We start from the raw sequence: 23,027 nt of genomic DNA, 5'->3' as shown, positions 1-23,027 counted from the left end.
GCACAGAGCCTGACTGGATACCAGGACCCCCAACTCCCTCCACTGCCGCAGATCATGACCTGAGCCAAAACCAAGAGTACTATGCTCAACCTCAACTGCTCAACCTCAACCAACTGAGCCACCTGGGCACCCCAATCCTGCTTGCTAAATAAGTGATTTTATCCTTAATTTAGCCTAATATGGAATCTAGCACCTAAGGTACTGCTCCTTTAAGATAAAAGCTCATTATTTTACAGTTAAATTGCTTTACCAACTTACCCCTGATTATACCTACATCATATAGAAATGGGTTATTTAAACATATTTGTGACTAGGAAATATATATATATAAAATACATACTGTATATAAGCTTTGCATATACAAATATGATGAAAAATGCAAGTAGAGCATCTTTATTTTTCTCCGAAATATTTCAATGATTTTCCAGGATTGGTATCTAGGGTTGAAATGACTGACCAATTATGGTGGCTGATGTTATCTGATACTAATACGATGACGAAAATGATGAGATAATCACCTTCATAAATTTATATAGAATATTTCATTTCATTTTTTTAAAGATTTATTTATTTATTTGAGAGAGAGAGAGAGAGAGAAGGGGCAGAGTGAGAGAGAGGGTCTTAAGCAGGCTCCATGATGGATGATGAGGCCAGGCCGATGGAACAATCCTGAGACCATGACCTGAGCCAAAACCAAAAGTCAGATGCTTGACTGACTGAGCCACCCAGGTGCCCCAACAATAGTTAACATTTATTAAGCACTTAGGCAACATTCCCAGTTTTTTGCAAGTATTAACTTATTGAACTCTCACGACAATTCTTTGTGGTAGGGTACACCATTTTTATCCATCTGTTTTGCAAGTGGGGAAACTGAGACACAGAGAGGGTAAGAAACCTTGGTCAAGGTTATACAAGCAGTAAGGAATAGGTCTGGGAGTTGAACTCATCTGGTCTGTTCCTAAAACCCACGTAGTTTATTACTAAACTACTATCCTGGGCCCCACATCGTGTTTTCCCCAAGCCGAACTATGAGGAAGCACTGCAGATTCACAAAGATGTCAGGTAGAAAGGTCTACTGATCTAATGAAGATGGACTAAGGTGAGAAATTGGGGGTTATAATGAAGATTCTGAAGCACAGCAGGAAGGCAGAAGCTAGGAGGCTGTGACAGGAGAAGTGGTTCATCCTGGTAATCTCAATGCGGAGGGTTTCTCAATCATGACGCTATTAACATTTGGAACCAGATCATTCTTTGTTGTGGGAGGGCTGTCCTGTGCATTGTAGGATGTGGTGCAGTATCCCTGGCTTCTGCCCACTAGGTGCCAGTAGCATCTTCATCTCCCCTATGGCAAACCCAAGTCATGACAACCAGTGTTTCCAGACCTTGCCAAATGCCCTTGGGGGTGGGGGTGGGGAAATCGTATTTGATTGAAAATCTCTGCTTTAGACTAAACAGCTAGGCTGGTTTGAAGAACCAGGAAGAGAAATAAACAAATAGACTAAAGGAGGACAAAAAAACCTTGAGTTCAAGGATTTCAAAAAAAGCTCCCAGGAGACCAGAATTTCTTGGGTATGAAATCATTGATTACATTTCTGGGAAGGGGAGAAAAATGTTTCATATAACATGCCATCTTTGATTTATTCATCTATAGGTACACTGACATGTAAATTGTGATGCTGTGCTAGACTTCCTCATTCCTAAGGAATACATGCTATTTTGGATAATTTTTTTCTTTCTCTTTCCCTTAGAAGCCTGGATAACAAATATAATTGAGAAATTAAAACTCTTAAAAACCTACAGGCCTCAAATGTCCAGTTCTCCTGTTTAACATTGTTCAACTATTCAGGTTCTCTATCCCTAAATTGCAATCTTCATGAAGCAAATTGGCAAAGCTGGTGTCTATCTATGTGAAGAATGGAGAACTGAGTGGATTGTTTTCATTGACAGTTGTAAACATATTTATATAAAGCAGTGGCCTGAGGGACGCCTGGGTGGCTCAGCGGTTTAGCATCTGCCTTCGGCTCAGAGCATGATCCTGGGGTCCCGGGATCATGTCCTACATCGGGCTCCCTGCAGGGAGCCTGCTTCTCCCTCTGCCTGTCTCTGCCTCTCTCATGAATAAATAAAAAGAAAGAAAAAAAAGCAGTGGCCTGCATGACCCAGTCTTAGAGAGATACCAGGTCACCAAAAAGTGATTTCAATATATCACTTTTGCTTGTATATTTAAAAAAAAAAATCATGAAGGGGTCCAAGCAATCTTTTTAAGTATCCCTCTTTCTACCACATACCAGAATATGTCCCACAGTCCTCTGAACTCCACCCTCACCCCTATAGATCTTTCTTTTCCACTTTCTCTTCTCCTTCCCCATTTTTACTTTATTTTAGCCCAAAGGCAGGGTTCAGATCTTCAGAAAACAGAAAAGCCAGGACCTCATTTGTTCACCCTGAGTCCTACCTACATTTACGTGACACGATCGCTGAACATTTTTCCAAGGATTCTGATTCCAAATCATTATTCTGTGAAACTTTCAAAACACACTTTGAAGCCTCTTTTCTCCTTTAGCCATGCATAAATTAGTGCCCTCAGAGCAGTTCTGTTTCTGACAGGCGTTTCTTGTGATTTTTGAACTATTTTAGTACATTTTTTAAACAAAACAGTGAAGACTCATATTCCCTAGAAACCAGTTGAGGGGAAAAGTAGAAGAAGATAATCTTTGTTCCCTCACATCATAATATCTTTGAACTTTTCAAACACTACACTGCCTACTGAGAATGTTTATTTTCTTCAGCATGCTCGTGTTTTCTTTCATTTGAGGCAAACGTTAGTCCAACCCAAGACTGGAAGATTTAGGACTGGGTCCAATTATTTTCTCCTTTACTCAATTCTAGTTTTCTACTTGCTAAAATGTCCTTTGAGAAAGATTTCTTAAATTTTCAAAAATCACCTTAAAAGTTCTATGGAAAATAATAGCTGTTAACTCAAGAATTTTATTAGTATCTTCAGAATTTTTATATGTATATATCTGAATAGAAAAAAAATTGTTCCAAACACTAAAAAAGAGAGGACTGATTGAATTGGCAAAACTATGAATGCAAAACTATTATAAAGGAGATTGGTTTTGGTAAACTAATAAATAGATACTATTTCTTGGTACCTGAATATTTAATTCTGCGATTTTAAGTGTTGTTTTCTAGTTATGTTGCTTCCTCCGGTTCTTTTTACTTCAAGATCTGCTTTTCAATTAAGTAAAAATACTTAAGATGTGTGGTCACCTATAATGAACTTATTTAAACAGAAAGTTTCGAATCTTAAAAATAAAACAGTAAAAGATTTCTACCTTGTTTTAAGCCTTACTGGTCTTGGAATTCAGTTTTTTCTTTTTTTTTTTTTTAAGCTTGAACCCAATAACTTTACGAAAACAAAATGTTGGAATTTGTACCAACATTTCACTAACAGATGTTAGGAAGAGTCTCTGTTGGCCGCTTTCTTGAAGTGATTTTTTTTTTCACCTTTCCAGAGTGAGTTTAAAAAGAAAACAAACAAAAAATTGTCATGTAGGTCTGCTGGTTGAGGTCAACAATTGTTTTAAAGTTAGCTACAAAACATCTTTAATAGTTTTGGATGTGTTCCAAAATCACTGGCAGAAGTTCATAAAATGAGGTTAAGAAATGATTATTTCCATAACGGCTAACAGCTCCAAGTCAAGTAATCCCTAACCAAATGAAACCTTTTGTGCTTCTTCCCCCAACTCTAAGAATAAAATTTCTTACATTGTCTAACAATCATCTAAAATATTCTTGTGTGACCAAGGATAATGTAGAATGACTAAGAATAAGTATTTGTATTTAAACACAATGTTTAAATTTACTATACAAGTGTTATTTAAAGTAACACTTTTAATTGGAAACATGATTAGGAAAAATTGATGTGTTACAGAGGTTTTTTGTTCTAAGAGTACATTACAGAGAGTACCATGGTAAAAGCAAATTATAAAAACTGTGGATATGAGTTATTTCACAAGTTTTCAAAAATGAAAATTAATAGCCATGTGGTTTTGACAATCACTAATATACAATTATTGTACTAACAAATATAGAACAGGGCACAGGGCTAGTAGTAACAGATAAAATAATACAATCCAGTATTTATCATGGATAAACATTCATAGGGTAGAAAGTAACCCAATGAAGTAGGAATTAGGAGTTAGGTTAATATACTCATCTATCTCACTATTATTTGACTGTAGTAGGTCTAGGGGGTAAGGAGAGAAGGAGAGGGTAGGGAGTGGGAGAGGGAGGGAGGGGAAGAGAGAGACACACAGACACACAAATCCTTCTGATCTCTCAAAATGGACATTTTGGCCCCTGCTTTTTTTTTTTTTTTTTTTTTTTTAAGATTTATTTCTTTATTTGAAAGAGAGAGAGCATGGGAGCAGGAAGCGGGGCTAAATCCCACAAACCTGGGATCATGACCAAGCCCAAATCAAGAGTCAGACATACCCAACCAACTGAGCCACCCAGGGACCCCTTCTGGCCCTCCCTTTTAATGAGATAAAGGGAAATCATACCAAAGTGCAAGGAAGAATAAAAGATGTGCTTGACTTTAGAGCTACCTGTGGCTGGTGGCGTGGTGAGTTAATGATGACCTAAAGAATTAAAGGGTGATTTTGACTATGAATAAATTTTCCCCTTAAGAACCTAACATCTAAGTAAGATGTGACTCCACTGTGTTAAAATCCTCATTTGACAGATGTGACAATTGAAAGAGGTCCTGGCTCAAGGTCACAACACTGGAAAGCAGAGAAGCAAAGTTGTGTATTTATATCTAGTTAGTTTGGCTCCACAGACCTTTCCTCCTTCCTCTATTCTCAGATCAGCATAAGGCATCGTGAGAAAGTCATATCAAACATGACTCTGTCAGACACTCTGAAGATGGCTTCACATCCATTTTCATTCTTTAGGGCTGTAAAGGTATTATGCAGAGAGTGTATAATTAATTGTTATTTTAACAGAGAAAGTGTTAATAGGCAAATATTTATGGTGAATGAACTGATTTGAATAAAATTTGCATATTTATTATATACTGCACAAAAATTTTATGCCCCCTCCTCTTTTCTGTTTTTGTTTTGATTTGTTTTTTAAGTCATTCAAAAAAAATGATTGAGTTCAAAAAGAATGATTGGTGTGACTTGGCTCAGGTCATGATCCCGGGGTCCCAGGATCAATTCCTGCAACAGGCTCACTGCAGGGAGCTTGCTTCTCCCTCTGCCTATGTTGCTGCCTCCCTCTCTGTGTCTCTCATGAATAAATAAATAAAATCTTAAAAAAAAAATGATTGGTGTTTCAGAATTGTGTATATGGTTGTTTTCATATAAGTTACATGCTTTAGTAAATTTAGGAAAATTTTCAGGGCATCCTCTTACCCAAACAGCTGAATGATTAAATTTGGGGGATTATATTACGTAGAAATAAAATAAATAAAATAACTTCTTATAGTAAAATAAATTCTTAAAAAAAATCTGTAAATGCTCTTCAAGAACATCTTCGAAAATTTAACAGTGGCCTGTGGTATTGGAAAGCCATCAATGGCTGAATTTCTCACCAGGTACTCCCCACTAGAACATGAAAGGAACAATTTTAGGATTCTGAGATCTTTCTCTAATATTCCCCAAGTGGCAATCTCAGCCAAGCACAATTTGCTCACTAGTGGCATTAACTATAGATTTCAGATAGATGGCAATTGTCAACTCAAATCCAGTAAACACTCTCCAGCAGACAAGATTGAAGGAATGTCCTCTTCCAAGATTGATGTTAATAAGAATCACATACTCCGTGGAAGGCGTGGGTGTTGACCATTCTGTGTTCTGCAGGTTCTCCCTGAGATTAAGGTGCCAGGAAGCAATGGCCCTAAAACTTTATTAATGTAAAATAAGAAATCATTACTAAAGATGTCAGATTACAAAATAGACAAATGGTGTAAAAGCAAAGAACACTAAAGCGGAAGAGATAAAGAGTAATAAACCTGAGTGTCTCTCCTCACTAATTGACTCATGCGGTCTGGACTGTGTCTCAGGTATATCCTTTCATTGGAGATGGCACATCAGGTTTTGATAGCTTGATGACATTTTAATTTAAGATTATTCACTGCCCTTTAATCTGAAATTGTAGTTACTAACTCCTAAATCTCAAGATGGCTTTTCAAGATTAAAAGTCCAGAACCATCACCAGTATCTGATAGTTGTATTTCTCAGCAGAAATGGACATATTAGTATAATTGTCAAATAAATAGTTTTTGAGAGCAGATATTATAAATCCTATCTCCAGAGGTGTTTTTTTTAATATTTTATTTATTTATTCGTGAGAGACAGAGAGAGAGAGAGAGAGAGAGAGGCAGAGACACAGGCAGAAGGAGAAGCAGGCTCCTCGCAGGGAGCCCAATGCAGGACTCAATCCCAAACCAGGATCATGCCCTGAGCTAAAGGCAGATGGTCAACCACTGAGCCTCCCAGATATCCCTATCACCAAAGTTTTGATCAGCTCTGGGCAAAGAGAGAAAAGCAAGTTTCTGGATCTGGGTCCTGGTTCAGAACTCTGGTTCTGAATCACCAAGTTGTGAGAGTCTGGGAATTCCTGCACAAAATGTCCTAACAGCTGATACACACAGATTACTCAGTGGCTTTGTGGGTCAGGGGATAGTGAAATGGTTATTGTGCAGTCATTTGATACGTATAAATCCACTTAAGCAACATATGTGAGTAGAACTACCAGCTACTAAGCTCTTTCCACCCTGACCCTATACAGATGTTTGTTTTAAACTCTTTGTACCTCCAGAGTCTGATTTCTCTGCTTTACTGAATGAATTTGGGGAATCACTTTGATGCATGCAATATTTTCATTTTTTGAAAGCACAAACATGCAGTAATGAATAAAAATTGAGTTTTACAGGGATTAGCACAGAATGTCAAACACACTTTCTAATATTTCTAATGTGTCAAATTTATAATCTGCAAAGGAAGTCATCTTTGCATTTCTCAGATGAAGATAGAGTACTGCTAATGTTTTAAATCTTTTTTTGAATTAGAAGATTTATAAAATATGATGAATAAAAACATAAAGGAAGGAAGACTGACCGTTAATTTAATAAGACTTAAGCTCTGGGGCTCTCCCTTGTATGAGCACCCCCTAAGGCCTTAGGGGTTATCCTAGCAACGTGTGCACATTTTGACTGGGTGGCTCAGTTGGTTTACTGTGTGACTCCTGATTTCAGCTTATGTCATGATCTCAGGTTGTAAGATCAAGCCCCACATTGGGCTCTGCAGTCAGCAGAGTCTGCTGGCAATTCTCTCTCTCTCTCCCTCTTCCTCTGCTTCTCCCCTACCCAGTGAATGTGTGCTCACACGTGCTCTCTCTCTCTCTCTCTCTCTCTCTAAAGAACAGCAACAACAACACAAAAGCCAAAAACCAAAAAACTCTCAAGAATAAGATTTTGGGGGACGCCTGGGTGGCTCAGCGGTTGAGCATCTGCCTTCGGCTCAGGGTGTGATCCTGGGGTTCTGGGATTGAGTCCCACATCGGGCTCCCTGCATGGCACCTGCTTCTCCCTCTGCCTATGTCTCTGCCTCTCTTTCTGTGTCTCTCATGAATAAATAAATAAAATATTTAAAAAAAGAATAATATTTTGGGGGTACAATTTTTCTTAGAGCTCTAATAATTCATCTTCACACACAATTATGGGCTGCTTCTTATTAACAGGTTTATTTAGTTTTCTATACTTGACCACCTACAATAAAAAAGTGATCTCCAGAGTTCACTGCCTGATAGATGAACCTTTAAAATATTAAAGATTTTATATGACCAAACACTTAGCATACCTCTACCTTCTCCCTCTCTCTTAAATTTCAATTCTGAAAACATGGGGGTTGTATGAATTTTACTTTTCAACTCTCCTACGGGATGATGATTCATAAAAGCTTATGCCCTTATAGTTTGTCCATATGTTACTAATTAAATTCTGTTACCATAAGTGCTTCCAGAAGAGATTTGAAATCTAAGAGAAACCCTCCCAGCTTATTGTTGCTTCATGTTTCCTTTGATTAGTCTTCAGGAAGCCAAAGGAACAAGAACGATTTCTTGTGAAATGCAAAACATGGAAACAATGGTTTGGCATTTCTTAACTGTCATATTTTACGACTGTCAGGTAAGACTCCTCAGAATTAGTTATCCTGATTTCTCAGGTGCTTTACAACCAAAGAGTACAATTTCCCTTCTCTTTCCACAAACACGGTTCTCTGACTCACTGTTTTTATTTCAAAACTGGTTCTACACATCCAACAGTGAGCTAACACCAAAACCTCCTCTTCAGGGCCAGTCATCTAGACCATAAAAGAAATGGTTTAATGAAAATCTGTGTTATGGATTGAACGTTTGTGTCCACCACCACACTCCCCTACCCCCCGCCCCACACACACACTAAAAAATCCCTGCATTGAAATCCTCATGCCCAGAGTGATGAGATTAGAAGGTGGGGCCTTTGGAAGATGAGTGGGGCCTTCATGAATGGAAATAGCACCCTTAGGAAAGAGACTCCAGAGACCCCCCCCATCTCGGCCTTGGTTGGACCCAACAAGAAAGTGACAGTGCCTAAGCAGGAAGCAGGCTCTTACCAGATACTAAACCTGCCATCACCTTGGTCTTGGAATTTCTAGCCTCTGGAAGTGTGAGAAATAGATATTGTTTCTGAGCTACCTGGTGTATGGTTTTTCCACTGTAGCAGCTTGAACTAAGACAATCTGCATACATTCAAATCAGAGCTGCACCCCGAGTGCAGGGTCAAGAAATGAGTATGTGCCATTAGAGATCCAATTCTTGAAATTTATCCAGATGAAGTATTTAAAAATGGGCAGAGGTATTTGTGTCCAAATATGGTGTAAAAAAGTCTGTTTCCCCCAAATTCAGGTGAGCTTGTTGTTTGATATCCTGTGTAGCATGATGATGACCACATTTGTGACAGAATCAACCAGATATTTTGAAATACTGTAGAGTCAATCTTAGCAATTTTTTGATGAAGTGGTGTCGGAGCTGACTTCTCATCTAATGGGATAAAGAGTTAAATAGCATGGTACAACCAGCAGCACTATTTTCAACAGCTTGGCATTTGACTAAATATTATCTGAAATCAAACAAAAAGCAACATTAGAGTCCAGATGGGTGAAGAAAGGGTAATCTGTTAGAAATGTGGCCCAAGGCTTTATTACAGTTGGGGTCAGAATCATTCCTTGTCTTCAGGAAGTCACAACTGATAGAGATGAAATGAGACCTAGCTAGCTTTGAATACTCAGGGCCGTGAATTACTGGTCACATCGCCTGGGGCAAGCCTCCGCCTTCACCTCCTAAACCTTAGTTTCCATTTAAGTAAAATGCCTTCCCTAATAGTGCCTTCCCTAATTGGCTATAAGATTAAATAAGGTATGTAATTGCTTGGCCTACTTCCAGGCACACAGTAGATTCTCTACAAATACTTGCCTCTGAGCTCTCCCCTCTCATTTGACAGTGCTTTTTTATCAATGTGACCAATGCGAGTTTAGTGTTTTACAAATAATTCCACGATAATCATGTATTAGGATGGATTGCAAAAAATAGAGAATGAATTGCTAGGGTTATAGATTTTTCTCCCTTCTTTCCATGATTAGCACGAAGTCTTCATTACAGTGACTGCTTAGAGCAACAAGTCCTGTGTTTAAACTTGACCTCTTCTTTATGCTTGCTGTGACATATTTGGGACAGCTACAGCCTCTTCGGGCTGTGCCTCATCTTGTGTAAAACCTGATTTATGCCGTTGAAGCCTTCCCTAACTACTTTCATTGACACAGCTCACCACACCGTTCATCTCCATATCACCTTCTACACCTAGCATCTAGGACGACACACTTCCCTAGCTTTCCTTCTCACAGGTCTTATCCTTATTCATCTTCTCCTCTCTGCCTCTCTGCTTTCTCCTTTAATGGGGTGATCCAGGCTCATGGCATTGAACACCCCCAGATATAAACAATTCCCAAATATATACCTCCAGTCTAGATGTCTCTGCTGAACTCTGGACTCAGATTCAAATGCCTATTTAATTCTGCCACTTGAAGGTTTAACAGACATTTCAAACACTATGTCCAAATCTTATCTTTCTCTGTAAAGCTGTCCCACTTACCCCAACTCAGATGATTGCAACTCTATTCTTCCAGTTGTTTGGCCAAAAATTCACACTTATCCTTAATGATTCCAGTTACCATAGCCCATATCCAATTCATCAGCAAATCCTATTAGCTCTCCCTTCAAAACGCATCCAGAATTACCTCTGACTACTTCCATTGCTACCATCTGGTCTGAGCACCATCATCTCTGCCTGGATCCCTGCAATAAGATTCCTGATTGGCTTTCTATTCTTGGATAGAATAGAATTCCTGTCACTCTAAAATCTAATTTCAATGCATCCACTACAGTGATCCATTAAAATGCTAAATCAGATCATGATGCTCTTGCTCAAAACCTAGGGCCAGCTCTCCATTTCCCCCAAAGCAAAAGTAAACACCCTTACATTGGCCCCGAAGCCCTACACAATCTGGCCTCGCTCCCTTTCAGCCTCCTTTCCTGAATTCTTCCCTCCCTCTGCTCCAGGGACATTGGCCTTGCTCATCCTCAAAACAGGCCAGACGAGGCTGCTCCCCACCTGAAAGACTCTTCCTTCAGATGTCTATTGACACTCTTACTTCTTCAGGATTTTGTTCAAAGGACACCCCCATAATGGATTCTACACTGGCCACCTTCTTCCATAGTGCAACCCCAACTCCATCTGACCGTTTTCCTTCCAAACTCCCTGATTTCCTTAATCCTGCTTTGATTTTCTTTTTTTCATAGTGCCTATCACCTTCTAACACACAATATAATGTACTTATGCACTGAAGGCAGGGGCCTTTATTTTCTTACCTATATCCCAAGGATCAAGAATTGCTTGATTTGTAGTAGATACTAAATAAATATTTGCCAAATGACTGGAAACAAAGTTAATTATGGAGAAAATGGAAATGAAATATAAAAAGCTATGCTTAATTTTTTGAATTGAAGGATGAGCTACACAAGATTAATCAATGAAAGATTCTGAAGCAGCTAATCTTGAAATTAAAACCACCTTATCACATCACTGTGTAGAATTAATTTTCATATTGCGCTGCAGCAAAAAATTACATAGTAGTAGCAGCATGCAGTATGTGGAATAGTTACCTAAAATGTGATTTTATTCTATTACTTTTTAAAGGTTTTTTAAAATTTATTCATGAGAGACACAGAGAGAAATGCAGAGACATAAGCAGAGGGAGGAGCATGCTCCCTGGAGGGAGCCTGATGAGGGACTTGATCCCAGGACCCTGGGATCATGCCCTGAGCCAAGGGCAGACACTCAACCACTGAGCTACTCAGATGCCCCTAAAGTGTGATTTTTTTTAATTTTTTAAAAAGATTTTATTTATTTATTCAGAGAGACACACAGAGAGAAAGAGGCAGAGACACAGGCAGAGGGAGAAGCAGGCTCCATGCAGGGAACCTGATGCGGAACTTGATCCCGGGTCTCCAGGATCACACCCTGGGCCAAAGGCAGGCGCTAAACCACTGAGTCACCCAGGGATCCCCTAAAATGTGATTTTAAAAGCCATAAATTACTGTTCTTATTTTTTAAAAGATACCGTTTAAAAATGTAGTTTTAAAATCCTAATTATAATAATACAAGGTAAGTTTTATTTTTTAAAAGTAAAATTACTTGCTTTAAAAGCTTTTTTGATATGTAATTTAAAATAATTTAAAAGTTTTGATGTGTAATTTTAAAATAACTATATATAATATATGTAATATCTATGTAATATATATATAATTATATATATCTATTGTGTGTGTGTGTGTGTGTGTGTGTGTGTGTGTGTGGCATCTTGGATGGGCCAGAATGTCCAGTTATGTAGTCAAACATTATTTTGGATGTTTCTGTGACAGTGTTTTGGGATGAAATTGACATTTAAATGGACAGACCTTGAGTAAAGCAGATGGCCCTTCCTACCTTGGGTGGGCTTCATCCCGTAAGTTGAAGGCCTGAACAGAACAAGAGACTGGCTTCCCCTGAGCAAGAGGTAATTCTGTCAGAAGACAACCATTGGACTTGAACTGCAACATTGGCTATCCCTGGGTCTCCAGCCTGCTGGCCCACTCTGTAGATTTTGGACTTGCCTGCCTCCTTATTACCATGAGGCACGTCCTCAGAATAAATCTTTTTATTTATATACACTTCCCATTGGTTCTGTTTCTCTGGAGAACTCTAATACAAGCACCATCATGAATTACAATAATAAATTAATTTGGGAGTGTCTAATAAAAGTGCGCTTTGCATCTTAGGAGTTCTTTTAGGAGGTTCAGCATGACTTTTAAAAAATGTTTCATTGTCATTTATGTCTCAAGAAAAGTGATCTAGAACAATCTTAAGTAGTCAAACTCTCTCCTCTAAGCCTTAACAAACACTTTCCTCTGAGCCACATCTATATCCTCAGGGACAATGGATAGTCTTCCTTATCCTTTTCACACAGCCTTCTCTTGGAGGGGAGGTGTACACAGGAGTGGAGGCTGTCTCCTCTTCATTAACATTCTCTCCAAAAAAAAAAAAATTCTCTCCAATCTTCAAGGCCTCTTCTCAGTCTTATCACTTCTAGAAAGTTCTCCTGTCAAAGCTCTAAGCAACATCTTGACAAAATCCACTTTGATGAAATTAAGTAGCATTTTAAGACTTGCCAATTTGATAGTTTTTGTGACACCATTCTCTCCTGGTTCTCTTCTCTGATGCTCCTTTCCTTTCTCCTCTTCCTCAGATTGGCCACTGACTCTTAGCATTTGATAGAAAGATGAGGTCATGAAGGTTTGAGAAACATCCAGTCAATATGTTAAACAAGAGTGCCTGGCTGGCTCAGCTGGTAAAACATGCGACTCTTGATCTTAGGCTTGTAAGTTTGAGCCCCATGTGGGGTGTAGAGATCACTTAAAAATGAAATCTTTGGAAGAAAAAGAGTTGAACAAAATTCTCCATTGTAGGAGTTATTAGAGCCTTGAACATGCTAAGGAGCATTGTGACTCTCCAAGGGGAAATATAATTTAGAGCATGAACACTGGAGTAGAATAAGAGAGGAAAAAGCCCAAGAGAAACTTCTGTAGAAGTCTGAGAAGAGGTAAGGGGACACAAGAAAAACTAGGGCAGAATGATGTCACAGAAGTCAGGGGTGGGCAGACTTTCAAGGAGTGTCAACAATATTGAATGTTCCAGGGAGGTCAAGTAAGGTTTTAATGAAAGTAAGCTGTGAATTTAGAGGCTAGCAAATCATTGGTGATACAATGAGAGTAATTTCAGTGGCATGGGAAAGGAGCAGACTGCAGCAGGTTGAAAGGTCATTACAAGAAGGGAGATAAATCCAGATCACCAATTCAAGAGCTTTATGACAGAATCATGGTGAGCTTTTTTTTGCCACTGCAATTGTAGGGACTTGAACATGTTTGTAGCCCATGACTGGAGAGAAGATAAGTTGAAGATCTAGAATGGATGATGGGACACAGGCCCCAAGGAGACTGCAGGAATAGCATTATGGGCACAGGTAAGAAATCAGCTTTCAGTGGGAGGGATGGCTCTTTGGTTCCGGATGGAACTTGCTAAGGATGAACACAAATGTGCACAGGTTTCAATGCAACTGCCTCACTCCTACATGAGGTACCTGCTTCCAACATAATCTGATCAGATTTATTTTTTTTTTAAGATTTTATTTATCTATTTGAGAGAGGGGCAGAGAGAGAGGCAGAGGGAGCAGCAGACTCCCCGCTGAGCAGGCCTTAATGATAACTTCAATAATTCTTTCGTAATATTAAAGGTTTATAGCCTCTTTGCACAAAAATCTAAAAGTAATTTTCACATTGCATAACTAAACTGTCACTGTAACTACATATAAAAGGAAAAAAAAGAAATATATTTTGGTGAAACAGGTGCACATGAACACAGTTATTCTTCGGTGCATTCTAGAGTCATTATTTTAACATTTTTTCCATTTAATTTTTTTCTCTCACATCAGCTAAAAATTAACCCTGGAAAGGGAAAAACTGCTTCCCTAAAAATAGAATATATAATAAGTTTCCTATCTTCTATAGACTGAAGAATTTACTGCAGTAATGAAATACATGTAATTTGCATCCATTTATTTTAATTGGTTGGTTTTCAGCACTACTGGAACCTCTCTTTTTCTTTCTTTCTTTTTTTTAAAGATTTTATTTATTTGAAAGCGAGAGAGTATGAGAGAGAGAGATAGTGAGAGCACAAGGAGGAGTGAGGGAGAAGCAGAGGGAGAGGCAGAGGGAGAGGGAGAAGCAGACTCCTCACTGAGCAGGGAGGGCTTGATCCCAGGATCCTAAGATCATGACCTGAACTGAAGGCAGACGCTGAACCAGCTGAGTCACCCAGGTGCCCCAGACCCCTTTTTCTAATAAATTTTTGATGCCACTTTACTATCCTGAAACACAATCTATGGATAATATATGTTTATGGGTTTATATGTTTATATGCATATATGTATACACACATATATACATATATATGCATGTATAAAATTTGGAAAGCTAAATATAATGTTCCCTTAATATTAAAGAGAAAGAAAACAATATATAGTAAAATATTAAACACTAGAATACACAATGATAAAGAATTCAGGTATTAGTCTATATTTACAATGTTAAACTGGACTTAAGAGAAGGAGACCAGAAGCCATTCCAAATGGTACAGGAAAATAAAGAACAGGCTTAAAAAAAAAAAAAAAAAGAACAGGCTTACTGTGGACATTGGAATAGAAGCTTGTATATTTAGTTATGCATTAAGGCTGTGCAAAAGAAAAAAATTCTCTTTACAGCTAAATTAGTATAAGCTATTCGCTCAGATAGCTATAAAGTTTTCACTTATACGGACATGAAGTGGGACGGGAAAATCATGAAGGATGCAGGATGAGGGACACAGGAAGTTGTTTATTTTACACTGGCACACAGATATTTATCAGCTCTGGTCTCTGCCCAGCAGGTGTATAGCACCCAACCATCATTGTAACAATCAAACAGGTCCCCAGAACTCCACAACACACCCCAGGGCAGTAACCCCCATTGGTAGCTCCCCATCGAATTCCTTGAACACACACTTAGCTAATCGAAACCTAAAAGCTTTGCATTACAAACTGAGTGTTCTCCACGTACACAGCTATCACATGGCCTATAAAGTTAATTTTTTTGAGAGTAAACCTATGATCACCCACATTCCATAGGTGGTACTTATTCTCACAGTGAAACCTCAAAGGAGGTACTGGAGAGGACCCAGGATTTTTTGAGGCCTTTTTGGTACCTTTCAGTGGCTTTTCAATTCTGTTATTTTCTCTCACCTCTTTTGATTTTTAATTACTCCCTGCTCCCAATCTAAGCCCAATATAATTCTTCCTACTCACAATATGCTGTATTTCAAAGGATAACATTTTTAACGAAGAAACATTTAACCAATTTTGATGATCGAACTGGGATAACTGGTGTCTCTTAAGTCTTATCTGTCAAGAATACTATGCCTGAAGATATTTCTTTCTTTCTTTCTTTTTTTTTTTTTTTTTCAGGCATGTTCCCCCACATTCTTAAATGATTTTAAAGCTCTCTGATCCAAATCTTTAATAAAAATCTTTGAAAAGGCACACATATTGCGAAATCTTAACCCAGTTTTCTTTACCTTCAAAGATATAACACAGACACTCATCTTAATTAAGCTGCAAGTGCCTGAAGCCTAATTAGGAATCCTGGACTCAACATTCTGAAGAGTCCCAAATATTTTCTGACTGATCCTGTTCCCATGGAAACTAAAGTTGGGAAGTAGTAAAAGCCAGAAGAAATTACAAAATAGTACCACAGAAACTAGCTAAAAGAGTTATTCTTCATTTCAAAGTAAAGGAAAAAAAAAATCCCTTTCTCCTACTATCAGATAAAACATAGCAATTTAAAAGGTACTACATATAAAAAATTTAGGAAGTGTGTGATATATGAAAATATTTATTTTTGCTTAGGACAATATTCATGTTTTTCTTTTGATATTAACTTCTAGGAAAAAAGCCAGAAAATTATGGGGACTTTTTCTATTTTCCTTTTAAATGATCTGTGATGCTACAGTGTGACTAAATTTGATAATAAATCCCTCAACAATATTAGCTGAGCTCATGTTTGGGTATTTTTCCCTTTTAGCTAAACAATATTTTCAGATCATGAAATATTTATTTAGGGCTTATGGCTAGCAGTGCTTTGATTTCAACTTGAGTTGTGAATGCAGAAGGCATGTGTATATGTTAAGAAACAACCAAAAGAAAAAAAGAAAAGAAACAACCACGCTACAAATATACTAAATTTGAGTCATTACCCACATGCTAAATGGAACACTCCAATTATTTTCTTATTATGACAGAAAAAAATGAGCCATCCTTGCAGTGCCCCTGCGGGATACCATATGCTGATTTTAAATCCATACAGGACAAGACAGAGGCTCCCTCTCTTCTCCTGGTGCCTTTATAAGAGAACACCAGAAAAGAGCACCTTCGATCGTCCCTGAAAATCTCCTCAGCCTTTTACCTTTCCTTATACTTTCCTCCTCTCCCACGTAGGATCTGGGGTCAGCAGTTCTAACCTCTTCAAGTCTTGCCTCTGTGTATCCCTACAAATATTCCAAGCCTCTGCTTCTCATTTCTGAAACCCTGATAACAATAGTCCTGGGTACCTCATTGGAATGTTAACAGGAGAATCAAGTAATACAATTCTTTGTCAATCATAAAGTTCCTTTCAAATGCTAATTTTCTCTAGTTTTTTAATCCCTCAGGTTAGTCATAGCTTCACTCTGATCTCCCATCATTCTTCTGGCCTCCAGATAACAACTGACTTGGCAAAATTCCTCCCTGCTTCCATGACACTGGTTCTGTTCTTGTCTATTATTTCCCTGGGCACTTTCTCTTCATTGTCTCTGCTCTTTTGTATTCTCTAACTGAGCACATTCTCCAGAGTTCAGTCCTCTGCCCCTACTACGAATCAACCTCTGTGTATTCTCCCCTAGAATGTCTTCTCCTGGCGTGAATCTACCTATTTTTGTTTACCACTTAAGTACGGGGGATAGGTACAGAGAGAATGGATGCTTTCATCCTCTTTCCAATGCTCTAAAGAGACATTTTTAGTTGGATATTTTGTTGTCTCCTGATATATACAAAATAATCATTCCTTCTCAATTTAAGCACTATGACTTCTCTGGTTCTTCAAATTTACAAACTTGAAATGAACGGTTTTGATATCTTTGATGTCCCTCCATCTTTCTCATCAACCACTAAATCTTACAAATTTCTATTTTGAATGTCTTCCGGATTTAAGTGTTCCTAAATAATTTTGGCAGCTGTTGCCTTAATCCTCTACCCTTTTACCCAATACTTGGGCTATAGTTACCTCTTGCCTTCCAAGTCTATCCTATATGTAAGCCTCAAAATTATTGTTTACCCTAAATACCATCTTTTTGGTATTTTTGGTATATTGCTTCACTGTTCAAGACTTCTGGCAACTTCCTGATGACGACTGCATCAAATAGAGACTTTATACATAATATACAATCAACTCCATGAATACCAAGCCATTTCTTGTGCCTTTTCAAAATAAAGCTCTGTGTTCTAACCAATAAGAAATCTGAAAGAGGCAGTTTAGAATGAAAACAAGTTCTCAACACCACACAAAATCATTTTACCATCTAAGTATGGTACATTTTTTTCCCAGTTGAAAACAAAATGTTAAATTATGAAGAACTCTAATCATCATTATCAAACCCCCTCATTTTACAAATAAGGAAAATAAGATCCAAAGAAAATAGTTTTCTAAAGCCTTATCAAAAACGAAGGGCGGAACTGACACAATCTTAGTTCTTTGCATCTCAACCTCCATTTTATTTATACCATACATTTTGCTTCTTTGTAAATAAGTAGCATTTATGGTTTGAAGTTTAAGGAGATCCTTGACCCTCCAATTGAGACATTTTACCTAGACTTTTAACTTACAAATGTAAGAATGTACCACTACCAAATAGACTGAGAACTCCATAATTTATAAAATTAATCAATTTAAAAAGTGAGGGTGATTCTACCCACCATCCCAGTCAGTGTGAACATGCCTCCGAGTTCTGTCATGGAAAATGTAACTGATATCTTTCAGGTAAAAGATGAGTAACCATCATTCCTTGGAGAAAAAAAAAATACATTCAACACACTTATTGGTGAGATAACTTTGCTCTCTAGAAGAGGTATTTCTTCCAGATGTCCATCAACAGATGAATGGATAAAGAAGATGTAATATATAATACACACACACACACACACACACACACACACACAAAGGAATACTACTCAGCCATCAAAAATATTGAAATCTTGCCATTTGAAATGACGAGGATGGAACTAGAAGGTATTATGTGAAGCAAAATAAGTCAATCAAAGAAAATTATAATATGATCTCATTCATATGTGGAATTTAAGAAACAAAACAGAAGAGCATAGGGGAAGAGAGGGAAAAAAATCAAACAAGATAAAATCAGAGGGGGAAACAAACCATAAGAGATTCTTGATCACAGGAAACAAACTGAGGGTGGCTGGAGGGGAGGGGGATGGGATAATTGGGTGATGGACATTAAGGAAGACACATGATGTAATGTAATGAGCACTGGGTGTTATATAAGAGTGATGAATCACTGACCTCTACCTCTGAAACCAATAATACCTTATCTGTTAATTAATTGAATTTAAATTTTAAAAAATAAAAATAAAATAAACAATAGAAGTTATTATTTCTGTATCCCATTTCTAAAATTATTTGTCCTTTTATTTTCTAATAATAAAAAATAAATTTCCTCAAATCTTCTAGTCTATGTAATGAAAAAGGCTGTCTTGACTGATCTCATCATCAGTGAGAGATTTTAGTAGTCACCAAAGATGAATAGTTGAATATGTGGAATGGTGCAAGCTAGAGGGACATGACTTGTTTGTTCACATAGTTAGGACTCTATATATAAATTCTATTAGAGGAGTATGATGCAGTCTTGCTTCTATGATAAAAGTAAGAGGTAATGGGATGAGAAGTGAAGTGGAACTCCTGCCTCTATTAACGTCTATATCCTCTTGCTCATGAATTCAGGGTGTATTTGGGGAAAATGTTATCCCATATAGAAATTGCTTCTGACATAAATGACTACAATGAGAGTGTGCATAAGCTGCTGACACAGGCTCTGGGCAGCCTCTAAATGCCTTTAATTCTTTCATTCTTCCCCCACAACCAGAGTCTTCTCTAGAGAATCCCTAGAGCTTTGGGGTCTTCAAGGTTAAAGGAACTCTGGGAAATTAGATCTTACAAAGACCTCATTTGGAACTTGATATTAAGTTTTAATGATATAGATTTGAACATTAAATGAATATTTTAGAAAATGTGAGCAGTTTCAAAATGTGCTTGAGTTGGTATGTTAAATGCTAGATAGGCCCTTCCTCCCCCAAACAAACAAACAAACAAAAAAACCAAAAAAAACCTGAAGTAGTCTCTCCTGTTGTTTGGAAGAGCCAGAGGGTTGACAAAAGAGGCTTGATTGGACTGGCTTCCGTTAAGTAAATGCAAGAGAAAATTTTTAAATTTAATCAACTCCCTTTTTTACATTCACCTTTTTTTGTTATCAGTCTATGACTGTGACATGCACTCATCTAATGGGTACTTTTACATTTTAGGGAATAAAATATTAAAGTCCCTTTCAAAGGAACTGAAAGGTCCTTGCTACATTATGAAGAAAAACATAGCTGTTATGCAGATTTACTAACAGACTTTGCTGTATCTTTGAATACAGGATCTTTGAATTCAGTTAATGACAGGGTGTTTTGTTTGTTTTCAGGCACTTTATTTTTCCATTAGTGTGAAACAGACTAGCTAGATTAAAAAGGGGATTATTCAAATAGAATTTGAGTTTTTTTATACTGACTGCCCTGGTTCAGTAAGGTACAGAGTTTAAGAGAGCAGATATTTCAAGTAGACTTACTTTGGTCTGTTTATTTTCTCTTTAAACCAGTAGATTCTAAGGTGGATTGTCCAATAAAACCCAGAGGGCAAAGAAAGGAAATACTGAAATTTTAATATTTTTATCACATTTTTCTCTTTTCATGGGTTTAGTTATTTTATGAAAAATTTTCTTTTTCTTTTTCTTTTTTTAAGATTTATCTAAGTAATCTTTACACCCAACATGGGGCTTGAACTCACAACCCCGAGATCAAGAGCCACTCACTCTACCAACTGAGTCAGCCAGGTGCCTCTATTACAAATTTTCAAATACACACAAAAGTAGAGAGAACAGAATTATAGACTCCATATATTGATTATTTGGATTCAACAACTATAAAGGCTGCCATGTTTACTTCATCTATCCTTTTTGTTGTTGAGAAATTTTAAATCATATACATCAATCAATTTTCTTTATTGTTTTAGGAGATATCAATACAAATTAAAGTCCTATGGGCCACAATAACATTAAAATAACAAATTATAATTCATTCCTTAGTATAATCGAATACCCTGCCCTAATCAGATTTGCCTTATATCTTTTTTGAATTGGGATTCACATTGCAGCATTACACTTGCTTCTTAGGCTTTTTGTCCTATTTTGTTTTTAATCCAGAGTTAACCTGCCCTTTTCTCCTATTTGTTGACTTGTGGAAACCTAGCAGTTATTCTGCAGAACAACCCACTTTCTAGGTGTGTCTTTAATCTGTGCATCTACCTTCCTGTAAAAAGAAGATACCTGCCTAGAGGCTTGATTCAAATAAAGGTCAATTATTATTATTTTTTGAGGGATGAACACAAACACTACATAGGGAATGCTATGCACTTGCTGTTGTATTACACGATTGGCCGACTTTTAATGATGCTAAGATTTATCAGTGGTTTTAGGTGATAACAGACTGGCCATTCCATTTGAAAGGTCCCTGTCAACATTTTGTCTAATTTTTAATAATTATATGATGAACCAATGACATGTTGCAAGATGATGATTATTAGATTCTATTGTTTTTCCTATTATCTTTGCACATTTACTAGCTTGACTTCTATAAAGAAGAATTTTCTCTATCAGTCAAGGTTATATGTTATATACACAAACATAAGGAAAGCAGGCTTACTTCTGTATTTTGATTGTTAAAAATTGGGGAAGGAGTCATTGACATAGTTCTAATGGTGACCAAAGTGTAATGATTGTGGGTTTTTTTTTTTTAATCTATTGACTCTCTCTTTTAAGTGTCTGTAATTTTTAAATATTATTTTTTATTTTTTAAATTCATTTATTCATGAGAGACACAGAGAGAGCGAGAGCGAGAGCGAGAGCGAGAGAGAGAGAGACAGGCAGAGGGAAAAGCAGGCTCCATGCAGGGAGCCTGACATGGGACTCCATCCCGGGACCAACTGATCCAAGATCAGGCCCTGGGCTGAAGGCGGCGCTAAACCACTGAGCCACCAGGGCTGCCTTAAGTGTCTGTAATTAATACACTTAAGAAATAGGTTCGACATCTTTAAATCAGTTGCCTTCAACTTGTTTTTTCATTTTTGATTCTCAAATTGCCTCTAATTTGGTCAAAATGAGCCTTTTTTACGTTGATTCCTGTGTCCTTTAGACACGATCCCATTAGCTTTGGGAGATTACTTGCTTTCTGTCTGGCACAACAAAATAAATGTTTCCAGACTCCTATCCACCCAACCCTAAACATGGAATCAGATGCTCCTCTACAGATCCCTGGTCACTACTAGCGTGGAATGGTATTCAGAGATCACAATGTGTATGCTCATTTTTATGGTGCTGTAGGATAGATTTTATTATTATTCCCAACTACTCATTCCCTTCCCACTTACTATCACATGATATCCAGGGCCTCCTGGCAGGTAGGATACACTTCCTCAACCCAGTAGCAGGTTTGGCCATGTGATTGCTTTGACCAATAAACATATACCCTGGTAAGCGAAAGCTTGAAGGCTAATATAGTTCAATCTGTCTCTGGCTTTTTCCTTGACCACAAGAACTATCTGTCCCAAACAGGTTAGCTCCTTGAGCCTGGGGCCTAGGATGAGAAAAAGACATGCAGAGCAGAGATTCTGCAGCTGACATGGAAACACTAAAAGGGGATGTAAGCAAAAGTAACCTGTCCAATGACTGAGATTTTTAGGTTATTTGTTACTTCATTAAAACTAACTGATACAGGTCATTATTTCACCTAGAACTTTTTAGGAGACAGAGATAGGAAATATGCAGTTTGGGAAAGAAAAAAAGCTTTAGTTCATACGGATTATTTCCAATTCAAATACACATGATAGGACTTTTACTTTGTTTTAAAACGTAATATTTGTATCTTTTTTTTTCCTTCACTGATAATCTTAATATTTAGGTCATTACAGTTATTGATTTGCATTATCCTGCAGTATAATTTCAAAAATAACACCCTTGTTTCAAATTATTTTCATTTAAAAATGTATTTGCAGCTTTAATTATCCTTAAAATAAATTCTCCTACTTAGTGGAATATTACATTCTAAGCTCAGACTGGAATAATTCTTTCCTCTGCATGGTTATATCGCTGGTTTGATACACAGTAGGTTTTTTTTTTGATACACAGTAGGTTTATTTCTTTCCACTTGTTTTCAATGTTTAGGATGGCTGTTTTAGTGAATTTTTCTTTGAAACAGACATTTTTGTTTTTACAACCAAATCTATGTAGTAAGTTATTAAAAGAAATCAGCTCCATTTCTGCCCCTTTCCACCCATTGTGAGTGGTCTTCATTTAACCTTCCAGTATTTCTTTCTTACATAAAATGCAACGTGCTACATTATACTATTCTGCACTTGCTTTTCTCATTTGTGATACCTAT

The 23,027-nt window shown here is 37.4% G+C and overlaps 1 protein-coding gene across 1 annotated transcript in view; it reads right to left on the bottom strand.

The window, feature by feature from the left end:
- Positions 1-23,027, bottom strand: part of JAM2 (junctional adhesion molecule 2) — a 60,135-nt gene that overhangs the window by 25,293 nt on the left and 11,815 nt on the right. The gene's annotated exons all lie outside the window — the stretch shown is intronic.

This window comes from Canis lupus, chromosome 30 (genome assembly GCF_048164855.1).
Source record: "Canis lupus baileyi chromosome 30, mCanLup2.hap1, whole genome shotgun sequence".
NCBI classification, from domain to species: Eukaryota; Metazoa; Chordata; class Mammalia; order Carnivora; family Canidae; genus Canis; species Canis lupus.
The sequence above is the reverse complement of the archived record's forward strand: the minus strand, read 5'-3'. Positions and strand labels throughout refer to the sequence as shown.